The 18,860-nt window shown below is 44.5% G+C and overlaps 1 protein-coding gene across 1 annotated transcript in view; it reads left to right on the forward strand.

The window, feature by feature from the left end:
- Positions 1 to 795: 795 nt before the first annotated feature.
- The window catches only part of PITPNM2 (phosphatidylinositol transfer protein membrane associated 2), a 126,783-nt gene continuing 108,718 nt past the window's right edge, over positions 796 to 18,860 (forward strand). The window contains exons 1-2 of the mRNA XM_027652302.1: positions 796 to 1,032; positions 13,702 to 13,801. The gene's annotated coding sequence lies outside the window, so the exon portion shown is untranslated. The remainder of the gene's footprint in view (positions 1,033 to 13,701; positions 13,802 to 18,860) is intronic.

Genomic DNA, 18,860 nt, shown 5'->3' on the forward strand with positions numbered 1-18,860 from the left:
TCCTGAGGCGGTTCTTCCCTTTGGGAGGGTGGGAGGAAGAGGTTTTTTCCCTTTGGAGAGCAGGATGCCCGTTCCTTAGGTGGATGATGGGCTGGGAGAGGGGATTCTCTTTGCTGGACCTGGCAGTCCCTTCTTCCGGCCTCCCCATTCCTTGACAGAAGGGGTCCTGCCTAATGTTCCCAAACAACCCTGGGCTCCATCCTGGAGTGCACTGATGCCTCGTGGCTACAGCGTGGACAACTCCAGCGTTTTGTCCAGCTGTGGGAGGGTTAAATCCCTTACTTCACGTCCTCCCCAGGCTCTCTCACTCTGCTGAAGGAACTGAAGCCCAGAGTGCACTGAGGTGCTCAGCCTGGGGCTGGAGCATCCTTAGGGAGCCCCTCAGAGCAGTGCCCTGCTCAGTCAGCCACACAAGTCAGCGCTATCACCTTTTGTGTTAAAATGCCGTGACAGAGGCAAAGTTTACTTGAATTATTTAAGAAAAAAAAAGTTCCTTCCTATGTTAGTACTTGCTCTAAAGTGAGAACTTCCATCTCCTGTGTGCCCTGTGTGTCTGGAAGCTGCTTGGTGGGAAATACGATGTCAGGGAGTGTCTTCAGTCTGTGAAGACATAATCTGTGTGTGCTCAGCTCTGCCCCTGACAGCGGTTCAGCAGGACAGTGGCAGTAGATTAGTCTTTGTGGACATCAGGACTTAAATATGTGGTCTGAGTGCACGTGGGAATATCTGTGGCTGTAGGGCTCCTTATCCTCCGATGGCTCCCCGATCCTGCTCCCTGCCCACATCTTTCTGCTCGTGCTGTATTTTTATCACGCAGTTTATTTTTGTCGTGACTGTGACTGTGTTGTGCTCCCGAGTAACACAAGCCGCCTGACTGTGTTACAGAGTTCAGCACTGGCTCCTGGGCGGTTTGTTTTCCACTGGTCAATAGGAGACTGCTGTTTGTAGGGCAGCCTTTTTCCCTCTTTTCCCTTGGCAGACCCCGTGCCTCCGGTGGTGGATGGATGGCCGAGTGCCTGGCTGTTCTGACAGGTAACGGGGTAATTGAAATGCCTCCTCGGGATGTACAAAATAGAGAATGGCCAAGCATGAAAGCACCACTGCAGACTTGTCCTGGCTTGCTGTTTTTCTCAGGAATTTTGCTTCGTGGTCCTTGCAGTGTGTTCTGGTTGTGGCAGCATCTCTGGGAGGGAAAGAGAAACGAGCAGCAAGGGCTGGAACGCAGCTTGTGCTGCTTCCTTTTGATGGAGCGGAGTTCTGGTGGGCTGCTGGGTCCATTAATCATGTTTAAGTTTCTGTCACTAACTTTTAATTAAAAGCATAGTTGATACCACTTTAATGAACGTACAGATGTTAGCCATCTTCATGCATAAAAATGCTTTTTAATTCCCTTACTATTCCCTTTATGGCCCTTAGATGCTTTTGTTACCATCTAATCCGTGTACAGTAGCAGCTGTTTATCTTCTTAATAAAACTTTTTCTTGCATCTGTGTTCAGGAAACAATAATGCTTTGAGTAAACAATTCCCTGGTATCCTTTAGTGGTATTTTTTTAAAGAAACTTGGCAGAAAGGCTTTTAAGTGATGTCTAAATAGTGAACTCCAAGGCTGACAGTCACCCCGAGCCTCACGTAACTCCGCTTGTTGGTGGTTGTTCCTCAGCTTATGTGAGGAAAATAAGTATCCCTTAGTGTATGACTTTTGATTCTGATGAGCTTACTGAGGATCTTTCCCCCAAATGATAACTTCTTATTAAAATACCCTGTCTATTTTGGGTTTGCTGGTGTGTGTCAGTGCGTTTGTCGCTTGTTGTGCATCTGACAGCCCGGGCATTTATTGTGATTTACCAGCTGGCACGGGGGAGTTTTATCTAACTTCTCATTTTGCTTGACAGCAACCAGTTTGGAAAGACCTGGCCCTGATTTTTTTTTTTTAATAGAAATTCTCAAAAATTTGTAATTGACAGTGAGGCTAAAAGGCTTTGAATTTAAATAATTAGTTTGATTTTATTCACAATTTGTCACTGTTTCTATGAGTTGGCCAAATAGAGAAGCAGCACATCCTTCAAGTGAGCTAATTTAAAGAAGGCTCCTCCAATTAGTCCTAAAGAGCTTTAATCTCCCCCCAACATTCAAATAAAAAATCTTGTCATTCAGTTGCTGTCTTGGCAGCCTGAGTGGAAGGCTTTGGAAATGGCAAGTGAAAGCTGATGCTCGCTCCCCAGTGCAGTTTGACTCATTCCTCTCATGCATATTCACCGTAATGTCCTGTTCCAGGACCAGCAGGATCCCTCTAGAAACACTTTTGGCTTTTTTTTTTAATGTGTTTTTCTTTCAGGATTCCTCTTGAGAGGGGAGAAACAGGCCTTAGTGTCTCTCTTCTCTTTATTTTTATTTTCTTAGGAGGAAAAAGCAACATCTAAACCTCATGGTTTTCTTAATGGCCAGTTTCTCTACATGGTGAAGATGCCTCCTCATTTAATTTTAAAGCTGGCTGATGTGGAGTGTGATGCAATTAATATTTCTGATTATCCCCCCAAATTACTAAAATATGTCTAAATTCAATTTTGAGCCTGAAAATGTATTAGAAATAAAAGTGTTCTGTAGTATTCAGTGTGACTGGAAATGGAGTAATTAATGGGGGGAAGGGAATAAATAAAACACTTTTATTTATAACTTTGTTTCCTGGGTGTTGGAGGAAATCCAAATGCCACAAGATTGTGCTGGGGCAGAGTCTGTCTGAGCTCACCCACAGACTGAAAGGGAATGTGGCTTCTCGAGTCGTGGTGTCCATGCCAAGAGTCCTACGAAATTTTAAATGAACAAAGTAATGAATGATATTTGGATGTTCTTAATGTAAGAAGAAGAAAGCAATTTAGCCTGGGGCTGACCCAGATCCTGACACTACGGGGAGTTTTAATCAGCACGATGCCAAGTGAGTACACAGAGCTCCTGAAGTCAGGCTTGTGAGTTTTCCATAGGGAAGAGGTTTTGCTGGTGTGACTGTCTTTGATGGTGATTTTAATTTTTTTTAATTAAAAAAAAAATTCTTAGAAGCTCACAGCAAAATGTTTCAGTAAATCCCACTGGCAACTTAAAAACCAGTTGGGAGAAAAGTATCTTTAATTTTGAAGGGTTGGTGGGGGTCCAGGGGACGTCCTGAGAGAGGGCAGGATCTGGAGATGGAGCTGCTTCCCGCTCCTGCAGCCCTTCCTGAGTGTGTCTGACACAGGATTGGGCTCCAGAGGTGAGAAGAAACGAGAGGTTGCTCAGGCAAGTGGAGGTAAATAGTTATGGAGCAAATCGGGGTGCAGGGGAGAAATCCAGTCAGCACAGAGCTAAAACCTGCCCTGGAGAGCTGGGGCACATCAAAGTTGATCCCAGAGAGACCATCCAGGAGGAGAAAAGAGAGAAAATAGCATCTGCTGCATGTGGGCTTCCATGTGCAGGGGATGGTAACAAGGATAGCGGGGATCTTGGGTTGGTGGTTGAGGCAGCCCAGGTCAGGGGTGTGGAAAAGGTGTGGAAAGCCACAGCCGAGAACCTGGCACGGCTCTGGAGTGTGGGAGTGACGGTACCGGGGTCATTGCTCCGGTATTCCCAGGGCTGGAGCCTGGCAGGATGCACATGCCAGCACCCAGGAGGGCAGGGACAGAAAGCAAACACCTTGGGTGAGTCAGGAGTACTGGGCAGGACACAGCTTTCCAGGCAGGAGTTGCGCCCACAGCAGTGCCTGGAGCTTCCGAAAACCGCTCGTGGCAAAAGCTGATCCTCGGCTTCTCCTTTCTGAGGTGGTGCTTGAGAACTCCAAGTAAGACAGATTTGAAGACCTACAATATCCAGAAGTCTGCGTCCTTGTGAACATCAAGTTTTCCACAAAAAAATCCCCAAGCCTGAGCACTGAGTCTCTTGGACAGCGAGGACTCTGCGCAGGTTTGACAGTCCTGACTCGGTGTGTTTGGCCAGCTGAGGTTGGTGGGTGCTGTGGCGTTGGGAGCAGGAATCTTAGAGCTCTCGAAAACTGTTGGGATTGGGTAAGTTGGGGAGACTCCTTTGATGGGATGAGGAAAAGTGATTTGCCACTCGTCCTTTTCTGTACCTTTAAACAGTCCAGTCTCCTCTTGGAGATCAGATACTGGGATTTCTCCCTGGGATTTTCCATCAGTTTCCATAGTCTTGTCATGGCAGGGGGAGGGAAAAGAAGTCTGGACAATCCAGTTAAGGAACAAGAGGTAGATTGCTGTGAGCTGGGAAGGCACATCTGGGCATGGAAGTGAACTGTGAGGACTTGGGGAGGAAAATAGTGAATGAACTACTGAGAGTTCTGTAACAGACAGGGAAGTTAACTCTGATTTGTTTGGATTGCTGGCACTTACATAATGACCTTCGGGACACTAATTCAGGCGTATTAGCTGACTTAACCCCCAGAGCAGTGACCTGAGAAGGCATTTCTCTTTAACAGCACCATAACCAGTTTGGAGGGTGGGGGGGTGTAATCACATCAGCACCTTGAGGGCTGTGTTGGATCTTTAGGGGCGAGGCCGCGTTATCTGCAGCTCCAGAGAAGTTTGGTATGTGCGTGACCTGACTCTGGATGTGAAGTGGGGCCTTAATTCCATTATGTGCTTTAAAAGGTTATGGAAGGATTGCAGGTTTTTGTAGAACAGCCCTGGTAAACAACGTTTCAGCTCTGGCTGTGGGTTACTCATACAGGGTCTGGTTTGGGATGTGGGGCATGACTTTGGGGCTCTTTTCAGATATGTGGGTTGGAGTTGGAGTTACCTCTCTGTGGGCATTTTGCAAGAGGTGAAAAAAGAATGGGCTGCCATCAGCCACTGCATGTTTGGAATGAACAGCAAAACAATTTCATGTATGTGTTTGTATATAAATGTGGTGTAATTATGTTTTATATACATCAGAAGACAATGCAATGGGAATAATTTCACTTGTGGTTATAATTTGTTTCAAGATCAATACCATAAGTTAAATAGCCTCCTCCTGAAGGTAGAAATACAGCAGAATCCTGTTCTCTATGTGGGTGGCTTACCTATTTTAATGCTGCTTTCTTTTTCTTTTTTTTTTTAAAGAAGGAAATAGAGATTTTATATTTATCATATCAGATGAAATTGAAATCTAAATATTTACATCTTTTCACTGGATCTGAGGTTGAGCACCAGCTGTAGGCGTTGCCAAGCTGTTTAGTTGTCTCCTTCCCTGAGTAGGTTGAGTTCTCCAGGGTGGTGGAGAGATGGAGCCTCATGTTTTTGTGTGTTATTTCCTAGCCAGTCTCTGCATCTGGAAATCCTTCCCTCTGTGGGCTTGGTGACCCGGCCTCATGTTTAGGGTGTTCCAGCCTAAACATGCTGAAAGCTAAACATGTGTTATCTCCAGCAGGATGCAGAGTTAACTGCAAGCTGTGAAAGTGGAGGGGGAGTTCAGGATATGAGGATGTAAATAACTCGGAGGTATTTGGTGGGGAAGAGCAGAAGGGGAAGGAGGCCTCTACTTGCTGTTTCTCTGCCATCCCCATCTCCTCAGTAACACTTTGAGTGCTCTTCACAAGCAGAGGTGGAGAATCACTTCTGTTTTTAACAAGGGTAAAACAGAAACACACTTATGGAGCGTTGCAGGACACAATTCAGCAGAAGAGACGGTAAAATCCCAGTCTTCTGTCTCAAGTTTTGTTTTGTTTTCCTTGTTTCCAGGCAGGCTGTTATTTCTGAGCAGGCTTAACATGGGGCTTTTTGGCTTCTGATGCACCAAAGCCAACTGGAAGAGAAGAACATATAGCCTGTTTTGCTTTCCCTCTCTCCCTTGTTTTCAAACATAATTTATCCAGACTCTTGGGACGCGTTATTTGTCTAACCTGTATCTGGATTGTAAAACATTGTGCCAGGTTTTAACTTCAAGAAACAGTAAACATCTTCCATCAAATATCCTCAAAACTGTGTTTAGCACAGGCCTAGTGTGTCCTTTGTTTCTTTTGGGACTGTGGAGTAATTTTAATGCTGTCTTTTGCTTACATTTAGTGCCTGTAAATAAGTTTTTCCAAAGGGCACCTTTAACATGCTGCCTGTGAGAGAGGGAAGAGCATATTTGGGCAAGCCTACTTGAAGGATTAACAGTTGTAGTCCAGCTTCTGTGTGTTGCTCTGCCTTCCCAGTTTTTGTTTATGCTTTTGTTTAGAAGAGATGGTTTTACTTGCCTTGCTGAGGGTGGGCACTTTGGTACCATTAGGTCAGATCTTCTGCATCATGTCTGCAAAACATCTGGGCAGAGAGGATGGAGAGGAAAGAGCTTTCTGTCCTCCTCCTGCCCATTTCTTCATACAGTTGTCCCAGCAGAAAAAGGAGCTTGACAGAAAGGGGAGATTTCATTGTCTAGTGGAGCATCTGTATTATCAAAGGCAGATATGTCAGAGCACTTTTCCCCCCCTGCTCTGTCTTTTGTTCTCTGTATGTCATTTTGCTGACAGAACTTGTGTTTTATTCCTTGTTGTCAAAGTAAAACTGAATAGAAAAGAGGTATTGTCTTATCTTGAACATGGTTACCCAAATCATCAGCTAAACCGTGTTGAGAGAGAATTTTAATTCCTGATTTAAAGGCTGAGTATAATTTGGCTTTTAGACCTCCCATTCTTCCTAAATCAAGTTTATGGTACCAGCAACCAGGAGTGTCAGCTTCTGATTAGAAACATGTTTGGAGCCACTAAAAATCTCCTTGAAATCAGTTTGACAACTGTTTGAGAACCACCTTTTTTATATTCCCTTCAAGTTCCCTGCCGAGGTCTCTTGCAGCAAACTTGTAGATCTTGTAGATATCTGTCTTTGCTGCATATTTTATTGAACTTGCTCTTAAGCTTCCTAGAGGAATGCACAGAGATAAGCTTTTCAAAGCTTTTTAAAAAATTTAGTTTTACATGAAAACCTGGAATCAGCAAGATGAGAGTTAAACTGGCTGTGCTCAGAGCACCTTGCAAGGAAGTTCTTTTTCCTTTTGTGTGGTTTTTTTTTTTTGGAAGTTAAATCTCAATTTCTCCCCCAAATTTCTGGTTGTGTAGCCCAGGGGGTGTCTCTGGACCTGTAGGGTGTCAGAGGGTGCAGCCAGGTGAGGCAAATCCATCCCACCAGCACCGTGGGTGACAGTTGGAGTGGGCTCAGGGGTCTTGGAATGCATAGGTTGAGGTTGGGAGAAGGGAAGGAAGACTGAGTGGTGCTTTTCAAGCTTCATTCCTGCAGCCTGTGTGGCCTGAACCACCTGGCTTGGAGAACTTGAGCAGTTCCTCAAGGCAGCATCAACACAGGCGCCCCGGGGCTTCACGTTGCAGGAATCAGAAGGAATTCCATCTGGAGGTGGGAGAAACAGCCCTTACAGCCTTTCTTTACTCGAGGCTGGCACGGAGAGCAGAGTGAGTGACACATTTCCATTTGACTCATCCCTTGTCAAAGTGGTGACACCCTTGAGTCACATCAAAAAGGAGCCCTTGAAGCTGAATTGGCACATCACAGAGCAGGTGTTTGCTGGGGTTTTTTTTGGGTTTTGTCCTTGTTAAGAAAATGATTTTCCCCTTCCCTGAGATGGAATGAAGTTGATTAATGCTTTCCCTAATGTTCTGGGTTAAAAATAACAGGAAAACCTGATTCAGGTGGAATGTTGGATGTTGGCTGTAGAGATGGTCAAATAACCTGCTTGGAATAGTTGTGAAGCCCTAAAAAAATAAAATAAAATAATAAAAAAAAATGAGTGCCCAGTAGCCAGATGGTTGGAAAAGAACACCCCACGATCAATGAGGCAATATGTAAATATTTTCAATCATTACCACAGTACTGCTGTGTTGACATTGAAATTCAGAGTGTTATTCCCTGGGACTCCTCATTGATCAGCAGATGAGCTCTGATAAAACAGAGGATAAAAGCACAATACTGAGCATTATTATGGATCGTGGGTTTCGTTGACAAGGACAGGCTTCCATCAAGGGTTGGGAATGGATTTCAGGCCCTATTTAAGCATGTTACTGAGCCACTGTTTCTTCCCTGGCTGTCAGCTACCAATTAAATGGTGTTTTATTTCTTGAGCTGCCTTATTTAAGATGAAATACTGCAGAGTTGACTAATTTTTCTGTGCTAATTAGCACATTTGTATGGGAAGGGGCAAGGTGGAAGCTGACGTTGAGTTCTCTGTTTGAAATATTCCTGGCTAGAAATGACTGGAAAATCATATAAATCAAACAGTTGAATTAAAATAATTTTTTTGGGGGAAAAAAGTCCTCCTGAAAACAGGCTGAGGATACCCTGTGTGGCTGATTCACTCCGAAATCTTCACAGGGGTGATGGCATTGTCATCCATAAAACATGGAGTGCCTTTGGCATACACAGGTGCTGAACCCACCCAGAGGCTTTTTCTTTATTTTTATTTTTTTTTTAATTTTATCTCCTCCTCCACTTTTGTGCTCCTAGAAGAAACAAATCCTATAGGTTTTACTGCTCTCAGAGGGGAGTTTGAAGCTTGGCTCTAAATAAGACACTTTTAAAAGCTGCTTTTTAAGCTCTGCCCACCTCAAAGCAGTTCCATGCCAGGGTGAGGCAGGTGCTGCTGGTGGTGGCTCCTGGGATCCCACCATGGAAGCAGGAGGTCTCCTCTGTTTGGGAAGGTGATGTGTGTAGGGGACAGGTTGTCACCTTGGATATTTGATATTAAATGTGACTCTTTCTATTTTACACAGACTGATGTGTTGTTCCTAAAAATCTTGAGTGTGTGTGTGGGGTTTAATATTTTTTTCTTGCAATCTGATCAGAGCAATGTGTTGTAATACTTTCCACTCCAATCTCCGCTTTAATATAAGGGAATAATGACTTTTAAGCAAGGAATAATGACTTTTAAGGAAGGAGGGAGAGGGCTTTGCAAATGAAAAGGTCATTGCAGCTACAGCAGGGTCCAGAGCCCAGGCAGCTTCTGGAAACATTTTGCTGTTTGTTTTCTGTCCCTTCCCCTTGGGTCTGGCTGCTTGCAGTGAGGCCAGGACCTTGTGCTCCTTTGGGAATGTAACTCCAGGGCATTTTGGTGGGGCCAGATGCTACAAACATCAGAGAGGGGAAAATGGTCCGGGTGCCTTTCCAAGCTGTTCGTATTTTCCAGTTAACTGCTGCATTTATCCTGCATGTTGATTAATTTCCTGGCACGTCCTGGAGCTTGTTCCTACAATTAGAGTTCTTCAAGATTTGGAATTTTTTTCTCTCTGGTTTGTTGATTTTCATTTGCTCTCTTATATCCCCTTATTTTTTTAGGGCAACTTATAGGAGAGCAGAAACCACCTTCTCTGAGGATCAAGGGCTCTGGAGACTCTGTGGTCTCAAACTGATGCTTCCAAGCCATGGCTGTATGGGGTTTGACCACAGCTGACACTTGGTAGGGCTTAGTATTTATTAATGCAGATTGAGCTGAGCTGAACCAGCTGTGGTGTTGTGGAGGGAGAGTTTTGCTGCTTCATTTCTCCCTGTAAGACAGTGCTCTCAGTGGCTCTGGCTTTGCAGAAGCAGCATGTGAGTCTTACTTTTTATTGCCAGTGCTTGGCAGGCCTCTGGTTCGAGGTGTGAGGCTGCTGTGTTGTGGTCTGTGGTGGTCACCAGGTGTGTTTGTGGGAGCTCTGCCCATCCCACCAATATAAAGGGTTTTAGTGGTGGCAGCGATGGTGCCTCTCAGGGAAGGACTGGAAGGTGAAGTGCAGCACATCAGTTCAGCAGAGAAGCCCTCAGAAGCCAGCAGAAAGCATCTTATAACTAATTAATCATCCTCCTTGGAAAGGTAAATGTCAGCTCTGTTAGTGCAATGTGGTGTGTGCAGCATTTGTGATAAAAATGAGCCGTGTGGCACCTCTGCCTCCTTGTAAAACATATTTCTGTGTGAATGTGTCTATTAATAGCTGGGGTCTGCTTTCATGGACCTGTGGGATGGGCTGTTGTGCTGCTCCAGAACAAACTGGGCTTTCATTTGGGTCTGAGCCACTCTGCTGCTCAGAGACTTCCTTGGGGAGATGCTTCCCTGGAAGCCTTTCGAGGAAGGGAGGGAGTTTGAAACGTTCCTCTTTGCAAATCGCCCATAAGAAAACTGTTGTTGTAGCCTTTTGGGAGCCCTTACATTAACTCACGTTTTTCTGTTTTTGTTGGGTGGCTTTTTCCTGGTGCTTTGGACAAATGTGCCCCTTCTTTAACGGTGCTGGAGCCTCCCACACTTGAGCAGTTTAATTTTGAAGCAGAAGGAGTTTTAACTGTGTATTTGAGTTCCACACAGCACAAAATGCTTCTGAAATGCAGCCAGAATTAATGGTTATAAAGCTAGAAGAGGCTTAAAACCTGACAATTTTCAAGTTTCAGTTTTGCCTTGGTATTCTGTTCTCACACCTGAAAATAAATAAATTAAGAATAGCAGCAGCAGCGGCTTTAAAAAGTGATGACTTGGGAATACAGTCAAGGTGAATTGTTTATGATTATTCCAGAAAACAAGTTTTAGAAATATGTCATAATTTCCTAGGCTGCATTAATTATCTATTACTTTCAGTGTTTGCTGACGGTGTTTCTGCTTCCCAGAGGCAATGCTTTCAGTTTCTGTTGTGCTCAAATGGTTTTGCTTTTAATCACTTTCGATTTCAGTACCATTAGCAGGGGTGCAGAGAGCTGTCTTTCTGTTTGGAACGATTGTTACAGGCTTCAGGTCACTGAAAATGAGAACTTCTGTCATCCTTCCCCAGTCTACAACCTAGGGGAAAAAAACCAGTCCTAAAATAAGAAAGAATTAAAGCATGTGGGAAGATTGATTTTTTTTTAGATTGAGGAGGCTTTGTGGCTGCTCTTCAGGTTTGTAGGCACCTGGGGGGCTTTTGAAGTTGCCCTCACCCCAAGACTGAAACTCTGAACCCCTGGGTCCAGGCCCTGCTAATTCTGAGAACTCTGTTCCACAGAACCAGGGAGAGAGAGCAGGGCCTGGGTTGACTCAGATTTTTACAATTTATTTACTAAAATGTAGGTTGTGGTGGATGGTTCTTTTGGGAGAGTGTTGTCTGGCGTATCCAGTGTCTATAGAAACGTCTCTAGTCTGTGGAAAATGTAGAAAGAAAGGATATGGACAAATCCCAGTGTGCCTGAGGAATGAATTATTGTATAACATGTAAAAAGTGGTCAGACTCAGACAGACTAGATGTATATTGAGTTAAAAACTATGTATCTGTGATAAGTCCTTATGAAAAAGAAAGGTAATATGAGGATTCTTGTTTACTTGCAAATCAGAATGGTAGAATGGCTGAAAGGACTAATGAGATACTTGCTTTTCTGAAAAAGTGTTTAAAAATTCAAAGGCAAAGCAAGATTAAAATGTTGTATTTCAATACATTTCCATCATACACATTTGAATAGTTGCTTTAGAGAGAAAATCCTTTGGGCTTTAAATCATTGCATTGTGTATAACAGTAGGGGAAGAAATATTTTAAATTTTCTTTCACAAAAAGAATTTTTTTCTTAAAGGATTCCTTAAGAATTTGTTGGGCTAATTCTGCCCTAAAGCGCACAAAGAAATTCTTGACACAGGTTTGTGTCTATCAAATATTTCTGTTCAGTTGTAAAGATGTAATTTTAAAAGTTGTGATGATTTTCAGTGTTAATTTTGTTGTGAGCCTGAAGAATCAATTTTATTTATGAACTGGTCTTGACTGTGTTAACGTTGGCAACAAGATCAATAGTCAGTAAAAGAGAAGAAAACTAAGATTCAGTTTCTGATAAACTCAGATTAGATCCTAAACCACAGGACCACAGACTGGACCTGAAGTTTCCACCACAAATAGATCCACATTTATTAGTTGCATGACAGAAGGTTTTGAGATAGGTGAAGCAACTTGATGCCTGACACTTTCGACTGTTTTTTCATTATTATTATTATTTTAAACCCAGCCTGGGAAAGCAGAAGTGGCATTTGGGCTCCATGTGCCTGGCTCAGCTGTGAATCAGCAAATGACGTTAATAAGCATTTGTGGACTAAATATATTTTTAAGCTGTCTGGCTGCTGCTCTTGGTGAGATTGCTGAGATTAATGGGCCTTCAATGTTACTCACGTTTGCTCTTCCTCCAGGATGAATCTGACCTGTGCAAGCACTATTATATTTTTTTAAATTGCTGTGCAAGAAGGTACAAGAGGAAAGAGCAGTTAGTGTTTTTTTAAACTCTTGCTGAGACATAAATCTATCTGTTAACTGAAGCAGCGTTTGCAGCTAAAGGCAGCAGCGGTTTCTCCACACATTTCAGGGTCTTTGGTGCAGGGAGCAGAGCATGTTGGTGTTTTAGTTATTTTTGTGTATAGCTCTTCATTTTTGGGTGCTGGTCTTAAGGCTTGGATCCAGGTTCTAATCAAGGAGATGAGCTTTTATTTGTGCGGTTGTGGACCCAGATTTGCATGTTCTGATGCAAAACACAGCTCCTGTGCTGGGAAGGACAGCTGTGCCCTTCCTGACCTGAAGGGGAAAGGACTGTTTCTGCTGATGGGGAGTTGAGTGAGTTAGAGGCAGTTTTAATCTGAATGTGTGGGTTTTTTGGGGGGTGTGAGAGCTGCTGAAGCCTGTGGGTGACTTGTAGGGGAATGGCTGCATGAACCCCAACCTTCCCTGCTCCATCACCCTGGCAGACCGTGTGCTATGGAGAGCCCTGGCTCTGCTCTGGTTGCTGCTTGGAGAATAGCAGGGCAGAGAAACCAGGAAAAGCCAGGAAGACCTGAAGAAACTTGAATATACTTGGGGGGATGATGGCTGGTAGTGGGCAGCACATGTGCATGCCTTAAAGTGTAACCCAACTGCTTTGAAAGCATAATGAAAACCAGTGTTTGGAGGTAAAGATGAGACTCTGCCTGAAGGAATCTCTTAGAAGGACAAGGGGCTGCTTGGAATAAGGGAGCAAACCACATAACCTGCTCAGCTGGGAGTGGTTACAGGTTCCTTCTGGCCCTCAGCTCTCCTGACAAAAGTCAGCCTTGGGGGAGAGCAGGTGGCTGGAATATGAGTGTGGATGGGCTGCCTGGGGTTGTGTGGGAAGGGCTCTGGATCTGCCCTCCTGGGGGCTGTTGGTTCACCATCCCTCGGGCCTGGCTGCTCCAGCAGCCAGGGGAGCTGCCTTCTCCGTGTTCTTCCAGGTCTGGAAGGATTTGTGGGGGTTACAAAGGCAGCTCCAGCTCTGCTTCCGCCCTTGAACGTGGGATCCTACCCGGTCTCTGGGGGCTGTTGGGAGCAGTGCTGTGATGTGCCAGGATGATGATTTGTCTCAGTGGAAGTTTTTCAGCACCCAAATTAGAAGGGAATGCTTTAAAGGGAAGTGTTTTACAGAGGGAGCACGTGAGGGTGGTCAGTGCAATGCGCGTGTGTGTTTTCTCCTCTCTCTCTCTTTTTTCCTTCTTAATTTCCATGAGTTAGAGATGATGATGACTCATGGCTTGGAAGGCACTTTAAATCCCTGAGGTGCTCATTGCCGCCTACTATCACGTATTGAATTTCTGACATACTGGAGGGATGTCTGCACAGAAACTCTGATGTGCAATTAGAAAATGTTGTAGCTTTATGTTGTTTGCATAGAAGCCGTTAGCATGGAGTAACTGGGAAAAGAATGCAGCTTTATTCCTGCTCTTGATTTCCCATGGGCATGGCAGTTAAGCAACTGTGTTTTGTCTTTCTCTAGGATGTTGACACATGTGGACCAACAGTGACATCCTTTCTCAGCAATGCTGTCTTTACTCCCTCCTGCATTCAGAAGCATCTAGAGAGATATTTTGCAGAAGGTAGGTGCTGACATTTCAGCTGGATGGCTGTTCTTTTGCTTCTGGATTAGGAAAAAAAACCCCATTTAGTTGTTACTAGGGAGAATGGTAATTAATCTGAAGGTTACTAACTCGCTGCTGGTGAGAGGGGATTAACCTGAACTTGGGTTCCACTTGAATAGATGCTCGGGGAAAACGTGCTAAAATGGAGTCTGGAAGAATGGCTGCATGAGCTCTTTGGGAAGGGCTTGGCACTCACAGGACATGGTTGGCTTAAATTGCATAGACGTGTGCGCTGGTAATAAACCTCTTTTTAAAGAAAGCTCCCTGCCTTTTTCTTAGTCAGCATATTTGTTTCTTTAAAATCTTTGAAATAAATTCATTACAAGGGAGAATGGCTGCACAGGATGTGCAATTAACAGAATTTTTAATGGATATTTAAATCTTAGACGTCTGAGTTCCCCCTCCCCCCCCAAAAAAAATCTTAACCGTGTTGATTTTATTTGTGTTGTAATAAACAGCTGTGCAGCCTCTGGTACTACCATCAAATTGTTGTTTCTACCTTTTTTTTTTTCCTCTGAACTTTAAATTTACCAAGAGGATTGAAATGCAGCACTTCCCAATGAAGAGTGTAGGAGGGGAAGCAGTAACCCTGTGGTGGTTTTTAACAAGTAAATGTGAAGAGGTTGTGTTTTTTATGAATGTTGTTTGGGGGTTCAGTGTGTGTGCCTGGCTCCCACCAAACCTCTTTTGTGTGAGTTCTAGAAATGTAGATCATAGTGTGAAGTCTCCCTACAAAATTAGTGGCTGAAGAGGAGGTTTTTGATAGATGGGGTGTCAACCTTCAGACTGACTGCATAGTTTTGCATCTTCTTATTGTCCTCCAGTACATTCCTCAGCACTAAGCTTTTTTTTCTTTTCCCTTATCAGAAAGGGTGTTTTCAACTCCCCCGAATGTCTCTTTGAGGTGATACTGTGGTATAGCAACTTTGCATTTTTGCTGCCAGATGCTAAAACCCAAAAATTGATGGGTTTTGCTTCAGGAGCAACGAATTGCTGGGAAGAAGAGAAAGAATAAATGAGTTTGGATCCGGGGCTGTTCACTTACCAGAATGAAATGTGATTTCAGTTTGTGTGGATTTATCGCTCAGGGTCGCAGCAGTTACACTGAGCCCGCAGTGACACCAGCCCTGTGTTAACATGAAATATCTTTGTTGAAAACTAAGGGTGATTTGAATACCTTAATTATCTCCTGGTGGGGAACTGGCTCCCAGTGAATTCATTGCCGTTCCCCACGTTGATTCCCTTCCTGAAGCCTCTCTTCAGGATTAGCAGAGCCAGGCTGTTCCCAGTGCTTTGTCTTGTCCCTCGGGAATACCTGATTTCCTTGGGAGAGAGCCCGGCAGCTCCTGCCTGCCCTCGCTGAAGGAGCTGTGGACGGGTCTCTCTGGGAGCGAAAGCTGCCGTCAGCAGCTTTAACAGAGGAGTTTATGCTCGTAGAGGCATTAATTGCCATGTGAATTTGTGCTCCTGTGCTGAGGAGGAACATCTGTATCCCGAGAGCTTTCCCTCCTTGCGTTAGGTCACGAAATCCCCCTCGGGCCGTTGTAGAGGGGAGTGTTTTTCTGGGAATTAGCGGTAACAGCAAAGAAGAAATGCAATCCTTAGCAGTGCTCAGGGTTTGCTTTGCCCCGAGGTTGAGGCTCCTCTCGTTTCACTTGCCTGGAGGATTTAACAGGGCTGATGAGGTGCCCAAGTGGTCATTAATTTCCTGGGCAGGTGAGGGGAAACTGCCTTTGGAATGGTGTTCACAGCAAAATGAATCCAGGCTGTTTGCGTCAGCAGAGAGCCAGGAACGTCTGTGGATTGGCAGGTAGGGAATGTAGGGAGAAAAATGGGTTTTAAACCTTGTCAGGGAGTGTAGTGTTTGTGAAGACAAGAAGCTGAATAGCAGTGTTCAGGAAAATGCTGTAGGCACTGGGTAATATTCCCCTCTCTCCTACCAGCAGCCCTCTGTTTTTCCAAACCTGGAGGCTTTGAATCCAAACTGCTGGACAGAGTTGAAATGTTGGGAGAAGGCTTCTCTGCAAGTTATACCTGGGAGTATTTTGGGTGGAATAACTTCAAAATCTAGGAAAGTGTCCTCAATCCCTGGGATGTGTGTGCATATGCAAGCCCTAAATGCTGGTGATTCTGGAAGTTGTGGGGACTTCAGCAAGGAGCTGGTGGGGGAAGCAGTGGGATGGGGAGATGGAGGATGCTGGTGCAGAGTGAGGAGGTACCTGCAGCTCTGCATCCTCCCTTCCACCTGTCCAAGGGCACTGTGCTGCCTTTTTGTGTTTCCACTGGTCCTGCAGCTGCAGAATCCTGGGTGAGATGAGGAATTTCTCTCTTTAAGAAGCAGAGGCTGATGTTGGGCAGGAGGATAATACGTAGGAGAGAGGAAAGTAAATGAGGTGGAATCACAGGGTTCCTTAGCCTGAGAAGATGTGAGGCAGGTGGGGCCAGGGACTTGTGCACTGGGGAGGTGATGTCCCCTCCAAGCAATTTGTACAAACACACAAGGAGTGTGTGGTGACCTGTCAAAAGGAAGCACAGGTTTGCTTTGCAGTTGGGTCCTTCTAATGCCCTTCCAGGACCCCCTGCCTTGCCTGCAGCACCTGTCTCTGCCTGTGCTGTGTTGGGCTGTGATTTTCCACCCCTGGCTGTGTAATGTGATCAGCTTTTCTCCTTCCAGAGCCTTATGTCCTTTTATGTGGACACAAATTGGGGCTGAATCTTACTTTTTCTACATCCTGTACTTACCAGGGGAGTTACTGTGTGATCCATGACGTGAGAACTGAATGCAGAGAAATCTGTCCTCGTGTTGGATCCTTCATCAACTATATCACAAAACTCACTGTAAGGAGTTAGATCGAGGTGATAACACTCCAGAGAGCTGGGTGATGGCTGCTCTTGTACTGGCATGGAGAGGAACCCTGTTTGGCAGCACAGTTGTGACATTCCCTCTCTGAGTGTGTAAAGGTGGTGGGTTAGTGGCACTTTTTACTGTGCCAGGCTGGGAGAAGAGGGAACTGCTGATAGGGAAAGGAGGAAGAATGGGATCTTTTAAAGGTGGGAGATAGTTCCAGGTAAACTGAGTTAAACCTGGCAGACTAGGACATAAATATTTGAAGAGGTACAGAAGGATCCCTTTTCAAAAGAAAGGATCTTGGTAGTCCCTCTGTATAGTCTGGTACTATGAAATTTTTAGTGGAACATGGGTGAGTTTGTCTTTTGGTGGTTTTCCTCCTTTTACAGTAGGAACACCAGACATGAGGAACTGTTTGGACACACGTATTTAACTGGGAGGAAAGAGCTGTGACGCTGGTGTGGTTGTAACCACAGACTAACTGACAGTTTCCTGCTGCAAGAAACTTTCTATAGATCTAAACCTCCTTTGTTTGTGTTTTTCTGTGCTGTTTAAATATCTGAGGAAGATTCCACTTCTTCAAGGCTTCTATTTTTTGATCAAGTCTTTGTTGTAGTAATTTGGGGGGATGGTGGTGTGAAGAGAGATCATTACAGCACTAATACAAAATCAGGTGAAGTCCAAAAGGTTTTCCTATATTTTACTGTCTGGTTTAGTGTAAAAGTCAAGAAGTAACCCCATTAAATGTGTGTCAGACTGGTTTTGCAGTTACATTTGCATGTACAAAGCTCAGTTTATTTCTGGGGAAAAAGGATGTAATCATGTGAACCTACTTGTTCAGGCTCAGACTCTTCATCCAATATTTTCATGGCATCATTACTGGCTTCCAACTCTCCTGCCTCCTTCCCAGTCTTCTCCCCTGCGATGTGTTAAATATCACAGCTGCAAAAATGAGGGCACGTTTTTTCCCTGCTGTTCCCATTCCAGCTGGAAAACTTGGACAGATCCTTCCCTTGTGGTTTGTGATACTGTAAATAAAGGCTTGGGAGGTCACACGTTTTCCATCTCAAGTTATTTTGATTCCAGTGCTGGAATGGGAGGGGAGGAGAGGAATAAAAATAAAAACAAAAACAAAACCTCCGACTGTTGTGGCTTGTTGTGGGAAAAAGAGCTCATTAATGCAAAGGGAAAGCAGTTGAAAGAAAGGCCTTTGCAAGGAGGACTTAGTCTTTGACTGAAGCTGAGACTGGGATAATTAGGGTCAACGATTTCAAAGGAATCTTCCATTAAGCTTTGAAATAAAAGCGATCTACAAAGGAAGGCCCTGAACACGAGGCTCCTGTGATCTGGTGCTGTTGCTGGGCAGTTGCTGTGTGGCTTTAAAGGTGTACTGGCGTGACTCTGGAGGCATTTTGGTGAGTAATTTCACCTGGGTTCCTGTGAATATGGTTACTCATGGGCTGAAATGTCAGTTAAGTGGGCTTTTAAACGTGGAGCTGAGAAGTTGTGGTTGTAGGTCTCGCTGGCTGTGATGCATTTTGTGGTTGGGTGACCCAGAGTCGCTGCTCACAGTCCCAGGGCAGCACCCCTTGGTCTGGGCACGGGGGTTGGAAAACATGTTTGTGCCATTTACCTCGAGTAAATGTGCAGTTCAGCCTTCTGAAAATCACCACAGGATCGTGGCTGTTACTGCTGCTGTTCACAGCTGGTGTCCTACATCTGCAGGCTTGGTCTCCTCAGCTGTGTCCCTTTTCATGTTGGTGTTTGAGGCTTTGAATACTCACAGAAAACACTGTTTAGGCTTAACCTTATACATGATATTTTTCCTTTTGATATTTGTATAATCGTGTTTTGAATTTGCTAAGAAAGGAGCTCGGGACAAGGTCCACTGAGCTTTACTGCTGGGTGGTGATGTGCTGAGTGGGGTGAATATTGGCTTACAGGGGAGGAACTAACACGTACTGGCAACTGTGTCCCTCACTTTTGTTGCATTCTGAAGAGACCTTTTCCTGGTAAAGATTTTTTTTTGTTAGTTTTTTATCAAAACAGGATACAAAAAGTGAATATAATTTGTCACTGCAGAACTCACGTTGTACCTTGACAGAAGTATTTCTTTTTCCATAAACTGTTATAAATATAAATGTACAGCAGGAGCAAAAGAGAAACATT

This window comes from Corapipo altera, unplaced genomic scaffold, assembly GCF_003945725.1.
Source record: "Corapipo altera isolate COAL_440 unplaced genomic scaffold, ASM394572v1 67, whole genome shotgun sequence".
Classification (NCBI taxonomy): domain Eukaryota; kingdom Metazoa; phylum Chordata; class Aves; order Passeriformes; family Pipridae; genus Corapipo; species Corapipo altera.